The sequence below is a fragment of the Phalacrocorax aristotelis genome, chromosome 11 (genome assembly GCF_949628215.1).
Source record: "Phalacrocorax aristotelis chromosome 11, bGulAri2.1, whole genome shotgun sequence".
Taxonomy (NCBI): Eukaryota; Metazoa; Chordata; class Aves; order Suliformes; family Phalacrocoracidae; genus Phalacrocorax; species Phalacrocorax aristotelis.
In genome coordinates, this window is record NC_134286.1 from 1,489,262 (window position 1) to 1,507,532 (window position 18,271).

Here is an 18,271-nt window from a genome sequence, read left to right on the forward strand (position 1 = left end):
GACATAGATAACCTCGGTAAAAGAACAGGAAGACAAATGCACGCTGTGCATGATGCTCTGAACACCCGATCTTTAAAGTAAGCAGAGAAACTCCAGAGCAGATGACCTCCCCAAAGGCATACCTTCTCTGTGCCACAGTAGTGCCTGTATGTAAGTAGGCTGTCTCTCCCTGCTATAATGGCATCTGACACCAGTGAGGACGTGGCGAAAACTATTTACCAGAATATTTACCAGAAACATTTCCAACACATTGAGAAAACCAGTCGGGGGAGGATCACAAGAGTGTGCTACTAGAAGGAATACTCTGCACAACAGCTTCAGGTGATCAGGGACTTCTGGGGCACAGCACATACTGACTGACTGTGAAGCCTGTTTCCAGAGCATACAGTCTCATGGTCTGACTGAACATAACCGCTACTTGTGGAATACAGTACAGCAGAAATACTGAACTTTGGGTGTAAGCCTAGAGTAAGAGTAAAAGGAAGTATGCACTGAACACAAGTAAGAAGTTAAAAGCCATATGGAATTCAGCCACATTCTTCTTGATTTACTGCCTATTTAAATACACAAGTTCTGGAATTCTCCACTAGTTTAATTTTCTGAAACCGCTGATGCAAGACTGAAGTGCATATCAAACACATGCAGCACAACTGCTCTGGTCTATAAATTACTGGCGTTCAACGCTGCATAGTTATGGTGCTACATTCTTGCTTAGAAATCATGTCAAAGCAGCATTATAAAGTAGATTATAATTCTGAAACTGAGTATAAGAAATCCTGGTTTGCAGTCAGGAGTTGAAATCCAGCATTCTTGCCAATAACCCACTGCAGAGATGGGCGGCTATACAGTGGCTTCCACACTTCTTGTGGGTTAACCCCAGTAAGCTCCACGCTGCCAGTCACTCAACTGCTCACCTCAGCAGGATGGGGGAAAGAATTGGAAGGGTAAAAGTGAGAAAATTTGTGGGTTGAGATACAGACAGTTTAGTAAGTGAAGGAAAGCAGTGTGTGCAAGCAAAGCAAAATAAGGAATTCATTCACTACCTCCCATGTTTAGCCATTTCCAGGACACACATAGCTTAGTCACATGTAACTCTTACTTGGGAAGACAAACGCCATAAACCCACAGAATCAAATCACAGAATGGTGATTTGATCACAGAAGGGACCTCCCGAAGTCACCTGATTCAGCCCCCCTACACAAGAAGGGCCTAGAGCCAGTTGCCCACGACCATATCCAGACGACTTTTCTATATCTCAAAAGAGACAAGGCCCCTCTGCAACCTGTTCCAGCACTCAGTCACCTTCCCCCACCCTTCGCCCTCGCTTTCCCGAGCTTTTATTGCTGCACACAATACCATATGGTAGGGAATATCCCTTTGGCCCGTTTGGGTCAGCTGTCCTCATCACGTCCCCTCCCAGCTTCTTGTACAAGTCCCAGTCTACTTGCTGGTGGGGGGCAGCGTGAGAAACAGGGAAGGCCTTGACACTGTACACACTGTTCAGCAACAGCTAAAATATTGATATATTATCAACACTGTTTCAGTTACAGATCCGTGCAAGGTGCTACAAAGAAAATTAACTCCATCCTACACAAAACAATACTACACAAAGGAGTTAGATACCTATGAAGTGCCGTGCTCTGGGCGTGGAATTAGATTTGAACACATAACCTTAAACAAATGCCTGTGGTTTACCAGAGATCAGTTGATTTTTCAGGTTTACCAGATATCACTTCTCCTCAGTGGATACATGGTCTTTATTTGGTAGCTGACAGAAACTCTGCAAGGAAGAAAAAAAGCAAGAAATTAAAAATGAAATCAAATAGATTTGAGGTAGTTTCATACAGGTTGATTGATGCCCCATCACATCAAAACGACCTTTAGAGATACACATCTCTGAATACATGCAGTTCTGCCAGGATGTGAATTCTTGAGAAACTAGTAACAGATAAAGCTTATCAAACAGGAATTAAATTGTAACACAGAAGTTTAACAGCTTCAAGGGAATTTGAGACACATACAAGTATAATAAACCAAAAAGGAAAATCAAAACACTTTGAAGAAAGCCTTAAAGCTTTCAACATAGCTTGTTACTATAGCTTATCTGTACCTTAATCTGGACTTTGAGCATAGGTCAGCATTTAGCAAGTTACTAAAATCCACATTCATTAATTGTAATGTATGTCTGGACACAGGGCTGATTGCCAGTCATCCTGGAGATCAAAGTGAAATCCCTACTGAACTCATTAGTTACATATTCTATTAGAATATCCAGATGACGTACAGTACTGTGAAACACTCTTTTATACTACAAGTAGTATTGTTCACCTTAGTGTACACCTAAAGTGATACTAGAGCAGGAAGGACCATAGGACTTTCTACTTTTTCTTCCTCAGCCCTAATCGTTACCAGGCTGCTCGCTATGCAACAGCACGAGCAAATCACAGCAGCCTAAGAAAAACACGGATAAAGCTTGTGCTGATAGATGCAAGAAAGCAAACCTCTTTCTGCAGGTCTCTTCTGCCACTTTTCCTATCAAACCGTTTTGCAATTTCTACACAATTCACTTTTCAGTTTTGTTATGTCTAGTCTGTCATCACCTAAAATGATAACACAGCAAACGAGGGGGAATGAACCATAATGATTAGACTCATTTAGACAGTACACAGTCTCATATGTTCCACCCTTATGCTTCCCCTACTGTTCTTAGCTTTATTCTGAAAGCTCAACATTGCCTATCCTTTGAAAGTTACACTCCTCTGAGGTTCTCAGCTGCCATCACATTTCCATTTCTTGCAACATTCCTTTTTTACCCTCTACTTTGAGGACAAGGACTATTCCGGAACAATTTCTTAAAGCAGAGAGGGTTACACATGGAAAATGGTCAAATTATAATGAGCTTGCAGAACTGTGAATGCAAACTAAGATACTCACACACCACGCAAATAAATCACAACCTAAGGCATTACTTTTCAGTTTTCCCAGCTAAGCCATGATTGTCAGATCTGGCTGCATTACATGTAGGCTTTTCTAGCAAGTCATTTTTACCAGGATGGTCATGGTCCTTTAATTTAGACTCTCCTAATCTACACATTCGAGGCAGTTTTGAACATGGTGCTCAGGGTCCCACAATGACCACCTGAGTTCTTCTCCAACTGCTACCTTTGAGCTCTGTAACAGAAATGAAACTGCAGCCCCAAACTCCTAAGAAGCCACCTTGCACACACCCCTCATCCAGATCTGTTAAAAGTCACAACGAGAACCAACCCAAGACAACACACAGTCCATGTTTAAGAAAACAAATAGAAGTTGTGCTGGAAGTAAAGGACCTAAAAAAATGTAATGCCATCATCTCTTGTAATCCACTACTCTCACTAGGCACCTCCCACATTCTGTATTATATCCCCAGTCTACCAGCATATCCTCTAACTCTGCTCTAAAACAACACCTACAGAAGAGGAGACAAAAATGAATAGTGTGTTAGCCAAATCACAATAAAGAAACCACAGAAATCAGGAATCAAGTTCAAGATGGTTAGGACACAGGAACAAAAGGGCAATGACATGGCTTAAGAAATGACAAGGCAGTGCCAAGTTTGTGGGGAAACATTAGGCAAAACATTATTACAGTGGATTTCAACTACAAACATACAGCAACAACTACAAAACTATCTGTAGATTTTCCAAGATTGAAATCTTTAAAGAGATTTATTAGACAGCAACTGCCAACATCTATAAACAACGTGTTTTGTAAATACATCCAAACCTCTGTCGTGAGGTATAACCTCCCTCACAGCCCTCACCTCCGAAAAAGCCCTTACCATGAATTTGTTTCCACCTTCAGACAGCATGTCCTAGTTGTTCTACAACTTGATGTAATAGCTTTGGCTAGGAATGGTGATAACACAGTAATAATAAAGAAAAAAAAAACCAAAGTAATTTACAAATCATGAGTATCTTTTTCATGAATGACTTGGATTAGCACTGTATGTATGGAAACTGAACACAGAAATATGTTGTGACAATATTCAGAAAAACTAACAAGATTTTAATTGTGGAACTGTAATAAAATATTCTGCTGATATCTATGTCATCAGGTAATTTTCATTAGAAATGACAAAACTTGTTTCTTAATTTGAATGTTTGCTGAGCTTTCAAAATCATGATTCAGAGAAGGGGGGGAGGTGGAAATCACAAAATATGCAAAATGTTATGAGTATTTTCCCCAAAGTTTTCCCAGAAATGTTAGAAACCACAGTAGGATATTTGTTTCTCCTCCAAAGGGTTACAACCACATAAAGAGATACTGAGTTTATCTTTAATCACTGCTTTATTCAGCTAGTTCTTACAATTAGAGCTTGTTAAAGTAAAACAAATTATTGGAGGGGGATGAGAAGAAAAGGAAAGGGAAGAAAGGATAAGAATAATAAGTAAATATTTCTGCAAGGACAATAAAGTAATGTAATAAGACAAAATACATAGACAGGAGAAGTGTTTGTAACTCCTTAAACAAAACATGCTGATCAAAGAGAACAGGTCACTATTACAGTAACAAAGAGAGGCAAGAAGCTGCAATACATGTCTGAGATTGCGTATCTTCTGCTGAATTTCAAAACATGCACTGCTCTGGTAGTAAGGCACAGAGGTACTTCACAGTAACGCAAAGCCACATACCTATTTGGAAAATTCTGATGTGAAATTTGGACAAGTTAGGAGATAATCCTATTCCCTGGCTTGACGCTGTGCCTAGGAAGTTAAGAAGCAAAGAAAATACCTCAGGGGAAACCTTGCTGTCTGCTTTAACAAGACCAGTGAAAGCTAAACTTTCTGGCAAAACTCTAGTACTCATTGCTACCAGAAACTATACTAACACTGACAGACATTTATCTAACTTGTTCTATAAATGCGTTTTCCCAGTAGACTATCCAAGGCACCTGTGGAAAAACTGATCTCTAAGGAGGAGAACGCTGCTCTTCCATCACAGATGACTTCACATCACCCTCCATCTCAGAAACTACCTGAGAACTTCCTGCTGTTCTCTGTAGCAATGAGTGCTGCAAAGGTAAAACAAAGAGAACAGTTTATACTTTGCAATATACTATTTGTGGTAGGGAGGGGAGGGGCAGAGGAAGAATGAAGTTTATGGGAGCTCTGTGACCAAACCAAGCAGCTCAGTTAATTCTAAAACAGACAGCAGGGTTTTGACATAAACTGTCTCTCCAGAAAAGTACCATGTATTAAAACAGTTGTAACAGTGATTTCCAAGTCATATGCATACCAGTAAATTCTACACCTTATTAGCCCAAAATAAACATGAAAATGCCACAGAACACCAATCTCATCTAAAACTGCCATAAACTGTAGCATCACAGTTTGGGTCCTGTTTCTTTAACTCTACCAGTACAATTTCCTATAGAAAGAGGGAAGAAAAGTAATTCAACGTGTCAGCCATTCATTTGCCCTCACTGTCTCATGTCCTCGATGAAAACTCTCTAATGTGCATTTTCAGCATTTCTTCCTTCAGGATTCTCTTCTCAGAAAAAAAAAAGTCTTCAAATATCAGCATGAAATATCAGCTGAAACTGTTGTAAGTGCTTCATCTTAAATCTGTAGCCAACTAAATGCATCTCAGAAACAACAATACAGTTTATATTACTGTTAAGTCACAAATAAGGCTCCCCTTTCTCAGCACAAAGAGCTGAGAAAACAACATTTCACAATCACAAAGCAATGGCAAAACTCTCAGTTGCAAGTTTGGCAGGTCTTAGAACGGCTTAATTGCATATTCTTTTCCTTTATCTAAAAAGCTGCTATGAGCTGTGAGTAGTATTACCATGTAACAAACTGATTTATATTTATACAGTCCTTCAGAAATACAGGATGTATTTGACAAAACTCAGTCCATGAGCAATTGGCAGGAAATTGTCAATCACCCAGGGCCACAGGTGACCTGCAGAGCCAAAAGCCAAATGGGGTCTCACAAGCCAGTCAAACACAGCTCCTGCAACATCTACACAGAGAGCTGTAGAAGACATGGACTGCCAGGGCTCTGCTCGACTGCCGAGAGCAGGAGGTCAGGTGAAATCATGGTGCACTGCCTGCCCAACCAGCTGGCACAGCTGTCATGCCTTTTGCCCCACAACCATTGACAGGAATCATCAGCAACAGCACAGTGGCCTGGAAGCACCACACATGCACTGACAGCCTGATCTAGCCAGTCTAAGCCCTGTATACCAGGGTTCTGGATACAAGACAAGAAATCACTTTTCTTCAGGTGAGTGTACTGGAACTGAGGACAAAAAACACCCTATTGCACTGAAGCCGTTCTTATGGTTCAGCACTTTTTGGTGGCTGTGAAATAAGATCTGAACACAATGCCAGGACCAGTCCCATTGGCAAGGCATGCACTAACAACATGCATGAAACTTGGATAGATCGCTCCGATTATGTCATATTTATTCCCACAATGAAAAGTTTTCCCTTAATTGCTCACACACACGCAAAGGTGAAGATGCATACCAGATATGGGACTCGGACACGAGCAGTGAGAAGACAATCCTTGTGTAACATTTCTCACTCAGTTTGCTCAGGTCACCCATTCTGTGATTTTACAATTAACACAGAAATTCTAGAGCTGGCCCCACAAAGAACCAAGTCAGATATATCGGCATTTGGCAGTTCATTCAGTTTCTTGCAAACATGCCTATAGTTTTTCCAAGACCACCACAGTCGTGACACTTGCAAGCAGCATTCATGCTCGTATAATACTGAGGGAGAGGCACACGTGCTGAGTAACGTTCTTAAGTTTAGATATCACAGAGGCCTTATCTTGCTTGTAGCGCACGAGAAAAACACCTTGGGGCACCTCTGTAGCATTTTGATCAGAGTGCAAGCCATTTCAGAAATGGATCATCAAGGTACACGATACAATCTTGTTAAAGCAATCCTCCATAAAGCAATCCTCATTCAGATATCCCTTCAAGGTGGAGTCTACTGAACCATTAATTCAATGACACAAAACAAAACAAAAAAAACCCCAGACCAACAAAAAAACATAGACCACACAAAAAGAACAAGACATACCTTGGCCTCTGCAACCTCAAATAACATCCTGCAGACTACAGGAGTCATTAAAAAGCTAAGCGCTGGCACTGAAGAAAGCTTACTTCAGCCCTGTTTGCTGACGACCTGTCAGCTTGTGCTCATTATTCCTTAGAGTTACAGAAAGAAAAAAAAAAAGAAAATAGTCATGTTACCCGAGGACCAAAATTTGGACAGTAAGTTTCCCATACTACAAAAATAATCCAACCAAAAAAACCCACGTAATGAAACAGCACCATCAAAGTAAAACACAAAAGAAGATATTTTAAGCAGAGCCTGGTCAATACCTTATGGTACAAGACAGAACACATACAGAATCATCTGATGAAGCCATAAGACTTTAACAGATGTTTCACCTCTATTACAGAATCTATGTTTCTTTAGAAACATCTTACTCTGGAAATGCTTATAAAGCACTTACTCTCTGCACTAACTTTAGGTTCTGAATTCCTCAAAACCTCAGCATAACTGCTAACACAGTGTTGCTGTGAGGCACACAGCTCGGCAAAAGAAACACTATTTGGAGTTTGAATTGAGGACCCAAAGTCAGTCTGTGACACACACAATCACCTTCTAAAGTCTTAATTCCTTCTTTCACAAACTGCCTTGCAATTTGTAAGAAGAAACAGGAAAATTCTCGTAACACTGAAAGGAATTTTAGAATTCACCCACTTGGCTCTTCAAGATCAAGGCTAAACTAATTTTTGTCATTTGCTTTTCACACGGAGGATATGTTTTCAACCTGTACTTTCAATCAACAGAAATGGCCACTGGAGACTTGGCATGCACAGTTTTAGTGTTTTAAAAAAAACCAAACCCAAACAACGCAAAACATCTCACTCAACACCCTTTGGACAACAGATATCTAACTGCTGGATGCTAAGGCCTACTTTCACCATAATCAAGTTTTTGAATGAACTTATGGTCACAGCAGCAGAAGCATCTTTAAATTAGTACTTAAGAAATGAAGCATCAGCCTGCAGTCTACAGTAGAGCAAAGCAGTCCAAACTCCAGTTTGGACAGAAAGTGCATCATAAGCACAACGCTCCAATGAATAGTTGAACTTTTTCCCATTGAAAGTCGCACGACTAGATTAATCCTCACAATTCTGCTGGAAAAGACCAACATTTCAAGTGGTAGGCAAGTATAACATTTTATTTCATTATCTGTCCAGCACCTCACAGCACAAACAATGGTCAGCCTGGAAAGCATAATACCTCCAACTCCAAAATCCCACAGTTACAACTTCACTACCACCCTTACAGACTTTGAACCCACTTTGTCCCACCAAAAACCTCACCCATTACCACAAAACTGACAGATCTCATATCATCATGTAATGGTAGCAGTGCTTCCCCTTATCTTCTACCGAACTCCAGACCAAGAGAGGCATCTTTCACTGTCTTGAGACACGCACCTGAAGTTTGCACACTGCATGTAACCCTGATTTCTCAAGCACAGTCTCAAGCCTTGATGCATCTTCAAACTTTGAACAAACCTTCCAAACACTTGCAAACCACTGTGGCCTCATAAAAGTTATTCTATTCTCTACACCAACACTTTACTCTGCTTTGTTTCTAAGCGTAAATTAATTTTGCATTCTCTCTATTCAGCCAGACCTTGTTCTTATCAACCAGTATCATAGTCAACTTCCAAGGGATCTATTTCTATTGCTGCTACCTTTGATGCACCTGCAACCCCCATGTTTGTAGACTGAACTCTCTTCCGGTGGGAATTCTCTAGGCAAGGGAGAGAAACTGGAAAAAGCCTGGGACGTTCCTGAACAGCATTGGACTTCTTTCTGATTCAGGGCCCCTTTACTCCTCTGAGAAATGCACCATGGAATACCATTATTCCTGGCCCTATCTCCCATCATGTGGCTAAAGGCTCCTACTCTGCCTTTCCACTTTTACTACTCTTTCTCTTTTTGACCGGCTCCTCTCTCCTTCCCCTCTCAACTTGCACACATGAACTCACCAATCCTACTTCTCTACTGCAAAATCCACATTGGGCAACTCTGTACCCCTTCCTTTCAGTGAATTTCACATCTGGTGTCCCAGTTTGGACACTGCAGCATAAGCCAAAATTCTTTCTCCTCGCAGTCTCCAGTCTCCCAGTTTCTGTTCACAACTCCATCAAATAAACAGGACAAAAAAGGATGTACCCAACACCAGTAACTCACGTCAGGAACTTGGCTGATGCACTTCCATCATCCCAACAAAGCTGCAGAAACAAGCAAGTGAAACATAACCAGCTTTACTCCAGTTGTAATAAAGAAATCTTCAGAAAACAAAACAGGCTGATGAGATTCTATTTGGGAGTCTTATTACAAATCACAGCAGAATAAGGCTGAGGATAGCATTGTGCATCAAGACAAAGCTATAGGGATTGACTAGAAAACTAGCTGCCATAACTACCTACACTGAAGTGAGCGGTACGGTTAAAACTCAAAATGCCAGGCGTCAACATGCAGATTTTCTTTTCTCACAGAAGACATGAATACATTACTGATAGAATGCAAAATATTTTCATAAACAGGTACTTTTGAGGCTTCTGCTGAGCTTCTTGCTCTCTTGCTTTCTACTCGCCATAGACTCCCTGCCTATAAAGGAATCATTACATCAGTCCCTCCAGAGACAGCAGCAAAAGCTTACAAAAGCAAGCAGGTTACATTGCAAAACACACAGAAAAACAGCTATTCAGAACAATGCACAAATTAAAGAAAACCCACCTTTTCCAACTTAGTTTTTCAGTGGACTAAAAATCACCTCTCTTCTCAGGTATTTTAGTACCTACTCCACCCTAAGGATCAGAGAGGGGGTGGAAGGGAACCAGCACACAACTTCGCTTCAGGGTCACTTGTAGGTTCCTATGCCTAGGGGAAAAAAAAAACTGAAACACAGAATTCAGGCTTCACAAAAAACTATGGCTATTTACTGAGATGCTAACCAAGTATTGGGCAATAAGGGAGACCCAGTGCTCCAGGGGACCGTAAGAAAAGCATAAGACAATGCAAACCCAGGACTGTATTAAAAGTTCCCTGGAAGCACTTCGTTTGAACCTTCCTGGTAAAGGTCACTAAATTATGTGCGCAGAGGCATAACAAAGCGGTGCTGAACAGAAACTCGGCACAGCCAGTGCAGGGCTCCAGGCAGACCGAGCAGGCAGCCCCACTTCCAGCTGCAAGACCCCCCCGGCGCCGCCCCTGCCCGAGGCGCGGAGCGGCGGCCCCGCCGGCGGGAACGAGGAGCACCGCGGCCCTCGCAAGGCGGAGGCCCCCTCCGAGGGCCGCGCCGTTACCGTGCCGATCTGCCCACCACCGTGGCGCAGGCGCAGCCACCGGCCCCGCTCCGGGTCCCGCCGGGTTACCGGAACGCCACCGAGACCGCTCGCCCGCGGAGCGGCACCGGTGAGCACCTGAACCGGCAGCGGCACCCCCGACTGCGAGGGCGGGCGGGGCGGCCCTGCACGCACTGCAAGTGCCGGTGGCCCCGTGCGGGTTGCGCTCGTAGCTCGCCAGCTCTAGGAGAAACAGCAGGGACGGAGCAGCCGCAACGGGTGCGGCCTCCGCTGAGAAAGCCCCCGACTCCCTCACTGGGCCCTCCAGCGGAGCCGGCCCCTTGCGCCTCACAGGCGGCCGCGCGCACCGGGCATGGCAGGGAGGCGCCTCCGACAACGACGTCCGCAGAGTACCGACAGCTTCAGTACACGAGTGAGCCAGCGCGCGCGCACGCTCGCACCGGCGGCCAATCCCCGCCGCGACTAACCTCGCGTGCTCAAAGCGCGGCACTGCCGCCTGCCGGGAGGCGCACGCATGCGCAATGACGACCTTTTTTTTTTTTGAGCGATATTGCCCTCTACTGCCCACAAGGCAGTACTACGCACAGCGGTACCACGCGCCTGAGACCCGTCGTTACCGCGAGCACGCATGCGGAGTGTGACGGCCGTACTCTGCCTCTCAATTGAGCACACCGGGGCGCTGCGGCCGCCGGCGTGACGCATGCGTGGTACAGAGTGCGCCGGCGGGCTTGCAGCGGGCCACCGTCGTGCCTGCTGCCGCGCTGCCGTTCCAGTAGCGGGTGAGGTGGCCGGCCGTTCTCGCCACCGCTTCTCGGTGCTTACAAATCGGTAACACAACAAGCCTTAGCTCTTGGTCCCTGGTGTTACGGGGACGCGAATTGTTTTCTCGTAGCTGCTTCGCGCCATTTACACACGAGTACAGCCGCTGGTCCTCGCCGGTGCATCGGGCCACGCAGAGCAGCTCGGAACCGCTGGCTGCTGCGGGCACCGGGCACGCTGCGTGGGCTGCAGTGCACATGCACAAGCTGCGGGCTGCAAGCGTGTGCTGCGAGTGGGAGCAGGAGCAGAACGCGGCTGCCTGCGGCGCCCCCGGCCGCGCTCACCCAGCGCCCTGGCGGGCTGCGGGGCCCTGACGGCGCCCTTTCCCGGCGCCGTACGTCTCCGCGCCCTCATGTGCGGTCGTGGAAGGCGCACCGCGGCATCCGCCACGTTAGTGGCCGGCACCTGCTGTCCTTTTTCCATCTCTGGCGTTTGGCTCCCGCAGGTTCTTGCCCAGCGCGGGCCCGTGCGTACTCTCGGCTCTTGGGACACCCCGGAGCTGTGGGGGAGCGGGCGGTCCCTGGAGCGGAGTTTTGGCACGGCATCTGTGGCAGGAGGTCAGCTGGCTGTAGCAAGCATGCCCAAGAGTGCTGGTGAGCAACATGAACATTTAGAACTGGCGAACCGAACAGATTTAAGGTACTTTTGAGCACGGGAAAATTAATGCAGCCCCAGGTTAGTTGGGAACTGAGGGAACAAAAACAGAGAGGAAAGATGTCCTTGGGCACCCTGAAGCTACTTCTGTCCCTATGCACAAAACGTGGGCACCAACTAAACTAGGTGCTGATTAATTAAAGTGTCCACTGAGCTGCTACCATCCTTGCACAGCTTGTGCAGCTGCTCCAAAGCATAAGGATCTGCTGTCCCCAAGGCATCTACACACCTGCTGGGATCTGGATATTTCCAGCACTGGCACAGCATCCCGATGCCTTCTCCTCCTCTGGGACTTAGAGGCCCCCCACAGCTCTTCTGGGATGTGAGTTTCTTGGTGAGTTCCCTGATGCCTCTTTTGGGTTTCTGCTATCACCATCTCCTCTTCTGTTGTGCCCAACAGTCTGTGAGATACTTCCTGGTGAGTCCTCGGGCGGGATTAGCTTGCCAGAAGAAAAAGATTTTGAGGCAGCATTAGTGACTGCAGGAGTTGTTTTACTGGTTGTCATAAATGTTTTTCTTTCTCAGCAGGTGCTGCTTCCCTTTGGGAGATGCTGGTTGGTGGTTGTAGGTGTCATAGTATGGAATGGAATATCTTAAGTTGGAAGGGGCCTATAATGATCATCTTGTCCTACTGCCCTGCCACTTCAGGGCTGACCAGAAGCTGAAGCATATTAAGGGCATCATCCAAATGCCTCTTAAACACTGTCAGTCATGGGGCATCGACCACCTTTCCAGGATGCCTGTTCCAATGTTTGAACACCCTCTCGGTAAAGAAAGGTTTCCTCATGTCCAGTCTAAACCTCCCCTGATGCAGCTTCGAGCCGTCCCCACGCGTCCTGTCCCTGGATCGCAGGGGGAAGAGCTCAGCACCTCCCTCTCCACGTCCCCCCCTCAGGCAGCTGCAGAGAGCCATGAGGTCGCCCCTCAGCCTCCTTTTCTCCAAACTAGGCAAACCCAGGGTCCCCAGCTGCTCCGCACAGGACACCTCGTCCAGCCCCGTCACCAGCTTTATTGCCCTCCTCTGGATGCGTTCAGGCACCTTAATGTCCTTTTCAGGTTGTGGGGCTCAGAACTGCCCACTGCTCAAGGTGAGGCTGCACCAACACTGAATAGAACGGGATAATCCCCTCTCTGGACTGGCTGGTTATGCTGTGTTTGATGCACCCCAGGATGCAGTTTGCCCCCTTGGAACCAGCGGTGTGCCCCGGCAGCCTGCTGAGCCTGCTGCCAGCCAGCACTGCCGGATCCCTTTCTGCACGGCTGCTCTCCAGCCACTCCTCTCCCAGGTTAGACTTGTGCCTGGTGTTACTCGACCCCAGGTGCAGAATATGGCATTTGTTCTTGTTATATTTCATGCAGCTGATGATTGCCCAATGCTCCACTCTATCTAAGTCCTTCTGCAAGGCCTCGTGTCCATCAAGAGTGTTAACAGCACCTTCGAGTTTGGTATCACCAGCACACTTGCTAATGGTGCATTTAACTTGTTCAACCAGATGATTGATGAAAATATTGAACAGAAGTTGGCCTAGGGTTGAGCCCCGAGGAGCACCACTGGTGACTGGCTGCCAACCAGATGTAGCTGTGCTGGCTCTGGATGTTTGCCCATGGAGCCAAGAGGATCACAAATACTGATTAACTGTAATGGAGATGAATTAGTGCTCTCAGTGTTGCACATAGGTTCTGTGGAAGTGCAGCTTAGTGCAACCATATGGATTGATTCATGCGTACGGTCACATATGAATGATGACTGAAACCAACTCTATGAACAGCGACTGTAAAGCATTCTTGGTGTGTTCATGTTCTGCTGCTCTGCCAAAAAAAGGGGAAACTTAAAACCGGGGCTCAAGTTACTCAGCTGCTTGTTACTGTCTTCCTGTTCCTATATGCTTTGGTATTTGTCCCCTAAAACTGAGTGTTCAGGGTTTTTCACTTAAGGTTTGTTGTTTAAAGTTTGTTTTGCATGGTTTACTCACTCGAGGGTTGAGCTGTATTTATTTTGTAGGGCTCAGTGTTTATCAGCCAGGGTTTCCTGTTTACACTTTTACTGATCAAGGTACAGGATTTTAGATCTAACCTCATCACTAAAATTCTTAATCCCCAATGATTGTTTGGATTCTGAGATTTGTTATTTATCACTTTAGGGTTCAGGTTTGATGGCATACTGTTAAATGGAAAGGTCTAAATTGTTAGAAAATAAACTAAGCCCTCAACTATGAAGAGTAGGCTGTTAACCTTTTTTTGGGGTTTGTAACTAATGCACATGGGGCAGTTTTTGGTATGGTACCAGAGGGAAGGGCACTTGGAGTCCATAAGGTATTGATTGAAATTCTATTTATGGAAGCTAACCCTAGAAGGAAGAAGGCGATAGTATAGATAATCCTTCAAATGCCAGAAACCCCAAGTTTTGCAGAATCAGAAGGACCTCCAGTCAGGGCATGGCACACAGCGCAGATCCTTTCTGTGGGGGAGGTTCTGCAGACATTTTTGTCTTTAGAGCTCTTATGGGATTCTCTTAGAAGAAAGTTCCCTTGATTATTTCTACAATCAAACAGAAGAGCATTCATGTGACAGGCTGCTGCTTTGCTTTGAGATAAAAGACAAGGATGTGCAGGTGGTGTAATTGCCAATGTGAAGTGGGAACTGCTTACAGCTGTTACGATTAGCTGGCTAAATTTATCCTATGAACAACGAATATGCTCAGCACAAAACAGACTTGAAAACCAACCTATACGTGCAGCACAGCACAGGCCCATGCCTTTTCAGGTTAACTGTTGTGTGGATCACCAACTCCTTGATGTACAACAGTCTTCTGGTTAGGATCACCAGAGTTACCTTCCCCTGTGTCCTCTGTTTAGTTCTGTGCTCTAAGCTGAGGTCTAGGATTGATATGGTGCCTGCACAGTCTAGTGAGCCAAACTGCTGAGGTGGTGGGGAGGTGTGAAAGTTCCTTGCAGGGCTCTTGACTAGGGGTAGGGCAGAGCATGTATAGATTAGATAAGGGGTTTTCCTCTCAAATACCAGGCATGAATCCTACCTTTGAAGCAGAAAGCTTAGAGGATGAGGACAGTTCCTCCAGTGATTTGCCACATCAAGAGCAGTAACAGGAGTTGTCTTTTGGCAACTGGACTGATGAACACTGGCCCAGTAGTGGCTCTAAAGGTGCTGCAGGTGAAGTGGGAGTGGACTGGCACAGAGCCCTGTGGCAGACAGGTCCTCAGTTGTTGCTTTTGTGCATTAATTAATGAAACAATTGCTTTATTCTTTACACTCATGGCTGTGGTTCTTGCAGTCCCTTTACACTCAGTAAAAAGTGTGTGAGGACAGTGTCTGGGGGAGGAGGTTCCACATTGTATGAGTGGATTGGTCCCAAGGTCTTACAGACCACCTTGAAGGAAGCCCTGTGCTGTTCACAGGGTTGTGGGGGATTTCCCTTTCATTGCCATGGAAACTTGAGAGTTGTCAGTGGCATTTCCAATTGTCCTGGCAGCACCTGGGACCACTTCAGGGCCTTGTGAAGCCCCCAGGCTGCTCCAGGTGCTACCAGTACTCTTGGCTATACGGGCAATGTCTGGGGTTGTGGGCTAGGGCCACCAAAAGCAGTGCTGGGAGATGTGGTTTGCACAGAGTCAGGGGCTGCCTGCAGGCAATGATCTATGAGCCCTGTTGATCCCCACAACAGGCCTTGGGGCCCTTTTGGTGTGCAGCAAGGCCCATGATTTGTGTTGGGAGTCTGTGCCAGCACCCTCTGTACCTACCTCACATTCTGGGTTGCCCTGAACCCTTTTCCATGCTCAAGACCCTTGTTTGTCTTACGATGTGCCACAAAGTTTTCTGTTTATCTTTTTCCATTGCAGAGTTTTCCCAATAGCCCACATGTGCAGTGCCTGATGTGCAGTACCACGTTTTGATCGCTGGGCAGCAGCGAACGCATCTTAGCTCTGCAGTGCACGCGTGCGGTGCAGTCGCAGCAGCACTGCTTCCACCTCCACGACTGTCGCAGCATGGTGGTGCGCCGGGTGTGATTCCCTGTGGTCAGTAAGGGCCAGGACCGCTGGTGGGATGAGCAAACCCCTTTGGCAGGTGCGGGCCTGTCTCCTGCCTGCTGGCCACCTGGGGGTGGTGGGGTAAGAAGCTTCAAACTGGTGGCTCCTAGTGGCTTCCAGTCAGCTGGAGGCAAGCTGGGTCAGGGCAGCCCCCAGAAGGTACCCAAGAGCTGACAGAAGGGAAGAGGGGAAAGAGGAGTACACATACACACCGCCCCCCACCCCAGGGCACGGAGGATGGGCACCTCCCCAACTCACCGGAGCTGCCGGTGAGCCTCCCATTGCCTCGCTCGCCTGTGGAGAAAATGAGCACTATCCTAGCCAAAACCAGCTCTGCGCGGCTCCAGCAACGGCGGCCGAGGCGGCCTGGGGGCAGGGGGAGCGTTGGGGACCCTGAGCCACGAATGGCTCCTGGGACTTGTTACGTGCGCGCCTGCACAAACACCTGCCCTCTTCTTTGCCCTCAGGGCTGCGTTTGCGCTCCCTTTGCGTGGGGCAAGGGGCTGTGATGGAGCCCAGGGGAGGAGGTGGTGCACTGTGGGGGTGAGGGGAGGGGGCCCCCGTTGCTGCTGCGTCTCAGCTGTGGGCGGGGTCTGGATGGAGGAGCCCCAGGTGCGGGCGGTGGGGCTGACGGTGCCGGCTCCTCCCTGGAAAAGGGGTGGTGCCCTGCTCCGGGGGCCAGTGTGAGCCGAGGGCGGAGCGGAGCGGAGCTGTGGCCGAGCGTCAGCGGGCTGCGACTGTAGCGAGGGAGAAGGTGAGGGGGGGCTGGGTGGTGGACCGCTGGGTCCCCGGTCAAGCCCCGAGGAGGGCTGCGGCGGGGCAGCGCCGGGTCGGAGCGGGCGGTGGGGAGAGCGAGGCTGTGCTGAGGGCTCGGTGGGGGTTCCGGGTGCATCGGCGGGAGGGACGGTGCCCCGCAGGGTCAGAGAGCGGGGAAGGCGGGCTGGCGGCGTGCCGGGAACTGTGGTGGTGTGGGTGGTGGCTGCCGGGCGGCCGTGTTGTGCCGCAGAGCATGCCGGGAGGTGTAGTCCTTGCGGCGCGCGGCTGCCGGGCGGCCGTGTTGTGCCGCAGAGCATGCCGGGAGGTGTAGTCCTGGCGCAGTGGCTGCCGGCCCTGTCACGTGGTTCGCCGGGGCGTGGCGGGAGGCGCGGTCTTCCGGCGCTCGGGTGCCGGGCGGCCGTGCCGCGTACGGTAGGCGCGGTGTATTTTTGGGGTTGGATTCGTGTTGATTTCTGGGGGCTTCCAGGTGCGGCCGCTCCCCGAGAAGCGGTGAGTTCCCCGGGAGCTGACAGAAGGGAAGAGGGAAAGGAGGAGGACGATGACCTTTTCCCCCTGTCCAGGGCGCAGATGATGGCCGCCTCCCCGGCTCACCGGAGCTCCCGCGCAGCCTCCCCTCGCCCCCCTTGCCCCGTGCGCCTGCCCCCAGCCCCGGCACCTCCCCTGAAACGTGCTGCGTAGCCCTAGGCCGCCCCCAGGCCCTGTCGTGAAGGCAGCGAGCCGGCCCTCAAGCGTACTGGATTCCCCCTCGGCGCAGGTGCCCCATGGGGTTGGGGCGCGGGCCTGGCGATGCCGGGGAAACGAGGCCTGCGAGAGCAGGAAGAAAGCGCTGCCGGGCCGGTGCTGGGCTGCCCCGCCGGGGTGCGGGGCCGGGCCCTCGCAGTTCAGTTCCTGACAGTGCCCGCGTGGGCCGTGGGGGGTGCAGGGCTGCGGGGTGGCTGCGCTCTCCGCGGCCCTGAGCTTTGCCCGTGGGGACTGCGGAGGGGGCCGGGACGCAGCCAGGCTCAGCTGGTTTGGTCCCTGAACGGGGAGAGCACAGCTCTTCTGTTCCTGGGCCTTGAGAGCAGGCTCCTGTGGCTGACGCCGGGGCCCTGAAACAGATCGAGTCGTGCGTTTTGAGGGCCTGAGCGAGGGGACTAAGTCGTGTGGTTTTGGGCCGAGGAGCAGAGGTCAAGTGCTGCATTTTTGGGACTTGAGAACAGGCTCAGCAGCTGGACTTTTTGGCTCAGAAACGGTCCCAAAGTGAGCTGGTTTGGGGGCCAAAAGCAGAAGCCGGTTTGGCTGCTTGTGCAGGCTGGGGGGTGGGGTGGGGGCATTGGGGGCTGCAGGGGAAAGCAGGGGTTGGGTAGGGTACGAGGGCCCTCCCCGGAGGTGGGGGTCTGGTCACATCGGACCCCGAAGTTCGGGAGGCTGGCATGCACCAGAGCGAACTCGCCACCTGAGGCGGGTCTCTGGAGGAAGGGTGTTTTTTGGATCCAGCGCAGTGCACCCTCTTTGGGTCCAGCTCTTCTTTCTGTGCTGCTTAGAATAGTTATTAACTAATTAATTATACAAACTAAGTCATCTTTATCTGATGTTGT